This window comes from Cupressus sempervirens, chromosome 5 (genome assembly GCF_028749045.1).
Source record: "Cupressus sempervirens isolate cs-2001-9-10 chromosome 5, ASM2874904v1, whole genome shotgun sequence".
NCBI classification, from domain to species: Eukaryota; Viridiplantae; Streptophyta; class Pinopsida; order Cupressales; family Cupressaceae; genus Cupressus; species Cupressus sempervirens.
The window spans coordinates 937,827,434-937,831,526 of NC_143122.1; the positions used below are offsets into that span (position 1 = coordinate 937,827,434).

The following is a 4,093-nucleotide window of genomic DNA, read 5'->3' on the forward strand; positions in this document are numbered from 1 at the left end:
TGTATTTTTAATTTTTTGAAATTTAGTCAATAGTACATTTTGTAACGAGGATAGCTACATTTTTGTTTTGTTTTGGTTTACCCTTTTCATTTATTAAAATAAATAAAATCATTAAAAGTTTTGCGCTTTGGAGGTAACAAAGCTTCAAAGACGAAAAACAAGTTGAAGTTGATGTCGAGTAGTATGGTACAGAAAGGTTGTACATAACTAAGCAATTGTGGATTGAGTGGACGGAGGACTCCATGACTTGATTAGTTCAAGAAACTTTGATTTTTAGCCAGCCTTAATTAAGCCGTCCATAATGTCATATCTCTCAACGGAATCAGTCGACGGACACAAGCGAGAGGGTACATAACTTAGCAGATGATTTACATACATAACAGAAGAAAATGAATAGATTGCCCCCATGGCAAACATCTCATCTCTGCTCTTGGTATTCACTTGTTTTGCGTTTGTTGGTGTTGTCATTCAAGCGGAAGCACAAAACCTCACCTTCACATTTCCGAGTCCTGAAACGGATTTCAGCCTGCAAGGTGTCGCCAGCTTCGTACCATTCCCCCTTCCCATCGCCAACGAGAGTTACGTGCAACTCTCAACTGGAGACAAAACAAGGGCCACTTTTTCCAGGATGACATACAACCAACCAATTCATCTCTGGGACAAGTCTTCTTTTCTTGTAAATTTTACTTCTTATTCTAAATTTCAAGTTCTTACAAGCGATTATTTGTCACACCAATACGGCGATGGGCTCGCCTTCTTCCTCGCCCCTTTCGACTCTGAGCCGCCAGCAAACTGTACAGGCCAATGGCTCGGTCTCTTTAACCACACCACAGATGGTAACTCTTCCAATCAAATTGTTGCCGTGGAGTTCGACACTTTCAAAAATGATCCGTTCGACCCAGATAACAACCACGTGGGAATTAATGTAAACAGCATTGTTTCAAAGGTACATTTACTCAATTCAGTCTGTTTTCATTCCAAATCGCTTTTGCCTTGTGATATTACGTTTTTTAAGTTTCCTTTCCGAAGATCTTTTCTTTCTAATGTATTTGTTTCCGCCATAACGATCTTATTCTGCAGGCGAACATATCCGTGTTCAGTAATTGGGTAATAGATATTCGTAGCGGAAACATGGTGGAGGCATGGGTGCATTACGACGGCATAGCAAAGACGCTTCACGTGTTTCTTACGACCAGCCAACAAAAAACAGAAACCCCAGCTTTATCGTATGACATTGATCTCACAAAGTTTCTTCCCCAGAAAATCATGGTCGGCATTTCGGCCTCCACTGCGCATTCAGCGGACCACCATAGTGTTTACTTTTGGGATTTCAATTCTCACTATTTGCCGATTCCTGCGAAGAACAATCATGTTTTAGTATCGATCGTCGCTCCCATTATTGGACTTGCGCTTAGGCCCTGTTTGGTTGGGGAAGATGAATTTGTGGCATAACCAGGGTATCTTATAACCAAGTTTTTGAAAACCTGGTTTTGTGGTTTGGAAAGTCAATGGTCCGTTTGGTTGACACGGAAGATGAATATACCGTGGACGCCACAATATTATTAAAAAAACTGTCATAAAATTTATAACTTGGTTTTAATTTTGAATTCCACCTTTTTATTGGAAGAAACATCTTCCAATTTTTGACCAAAATTGAAAGATGAAATTGAAAACCAGGTTATAATTTTAACGAACCGCCCATGTTTTTCTACAAAACCTGATTTTACCCCTTATAACCCGGTTTTGACCCTCATCTTCCAGCAACCAAACGGGGCGGGGTTGTGTTATTGGAGATATAAAAGGTGTCACGTGAAGGAGGACGTTGAGATGGACAAACGGTTTGCTGAAGGACCGCGCAAGTTCTCTCATGCTGAGCTCAGCGCTGCAACTCATAATTTCAGCCATGAGCAAAAGCTCGGAGAGGGAGGCTTCGGCGATGTTTACAGAGGCGTGTTGCCTGGTTCAAAAGAGGCTGTGGCCGTCAAGAGGATCTCCCAACGCTCCAAACAAGGCAAAAAGGAATACATCTCGGAGGTCACCATTATCAGTAAGCTGAGACACCGTAATCTTGTGCAACTCTTGGGTTGGTCCCACTGCCATCGAAAGGGTGAGTTGCTTCTCGTCTACGAATTCTTGCCAAACGGAAGTCTGGACAAGTACATTCTCTCCGGCACTTGTTTGGATTGGAGACGACGTTATGTTATTGTTTGCGACATAGCTGCAGCGCTGGTTTATCTTCACGAGGATTGCAAAGAGCGTGTTGTGCAGAGGGACGTGAAGTCTAGCAATATAATGTTGGATTCTGATTACAAAGCAAAGATTGGAGATTTTGGGCTAGCAAGACTAATTGAAGGTAATTTTGGGAATGGTGCATCGACTGTTATAGCTGGGACAATTGGATATATCGCACCTGAATGTGTGGCATCGCGTAAGCCCAGCATTGAATGGGATGTGTTTAGCTTTGGAGCGGTGTGTTTGAAAATTGCTTGTGGGAGGTGAGTGGTTGACTCCGACTTAGAAGACCATGGATGGAGACTGGTGGAATGGGTTTGGGATCTTCATTCTCAGGGAAAGCTTTTGACAGCTGCAGATAAGAGGTTGAATGGGAATTTTGATGCAAATGAAATGGAGAGGGTGCTTATGTTGGGATAGTTGTGTTCTCATCCATATCTGAAAGCGAGACCGAGCATGAGAAAAGTGATGCACATTTTGAGATTAGAAGCAGAGGTACCTCATGTTCCACTTAATTATCCAATAACCATGTATGCTGGCACTGTAGGTCCTCTTGAACTACCATCATTTCCAATGTATGGTAAAATACAAGCTCCATGAAACTAAAAAAAAAAGGTTCTAAAAATTATTACTGAAATAAAAAAATGTTGGCTTCCAGTTTTGAAAAATTATAGTGGATTTTTATATCGACCTAATGCAATGATGTAAGTATTAGTATTGCCAATACAAAGGTAATAGGTATAATATGGTAAATAGTGATCACACATCTTCATTCTTAGTTCAAGCAATTTCATGTGTTATATATTGGGTAAAATGATTTTATCTTTATCTTATAGAAAAAAATTCTATAATATGAGAATTATTTTAATTAGAAATTTAAGTTTGTTCTAATTAGATAAAGTGGAATTAGATGACCTGAATCTTATAAGAAAATAATATTGAAGAAAAAAATAACCAAAGGCGAATGTGAAAAGATTTTGAACGGAGCTACAACCATTCAGGACTTGGGTCCTAAAAAATACAAGAGATTAAATTGCAAAATCCAAGTGGTTTAGGTAGGATCACCCAACTAGCAACCAAAGAGAACACCTTGCAACCAACCATCAAGACAACCCACAACGTAAAATAGTTGCAACCACCCTTCTAAACAAGCAAGGAGAAAGGAGGAGGAAACCTCCTCAACAACACTAAACTCCTAAAGAAAAAACCATGGCAAACTACCTTAGACATGCAGTTAACCACTTTCATAGGAAAAACTGCCAAGAAAAGGGGCACCTAAAGAAAAAAGTCACCAACAACCTTTAAAACCAATAAAGGAGAGCCCCTTCAAAAAGATCTAATTCCATCTCAATGGGAGTCATAAAAAGAAAAAATGAGAAGACAAGTCATTTCTTCTGGAGAAGAACCAAACATCAAATAAACAATAAGAGAGCCACATAGAACCAAAGAAAACTAAACATGAGAGGATAACAACATTGGAAGAAGATGGAAGAGGTAATACAAAACCATAACCACATGCCTAGGAGGAAGAGACAGTAAAATATTAAGGAGAGAAGACTAGCCACTGAGAAATAAACTCCAACATACAAAAGAGAGTAGCAATAATAGAAGAAAGGGACAAAAGAACCACTGCCAAACCATACCCAAATGCTAGGGAAGAGATGGAACCCAGAGAACCTAAAGAAAAAGAGATCCAAAAAGAGGCAAAGCCTACCGAACATGAGACTCAAGAAATACTTGAAAAAGAAAGATCCCATGCAATCGCACAACTACACGCCAATGAGAAAGAGGTGCTAAGGTCCCTCATAAAACATAGTAGTAATTGAAAAACAAAATCCCATCAAACATGAGAAGGCTAGAG

At 39.7% G+C, this 4,093-nt stretch overlaps 1 pseudogene; it reads left to right on the forward strand.

Moving 5' to 3' along the window:
• Positions 1-406: 406 nt before the first annotated feature.
• On the forward strand, positions 407-2,832 carry LOC149559034 (L-type lectin-domain containing receptor kinase IX.1-like; annotated as a pseudogene).
• The last annotated feature ends 1,261 nt before the right edge of the window (positions 2,833-4,093 follow it).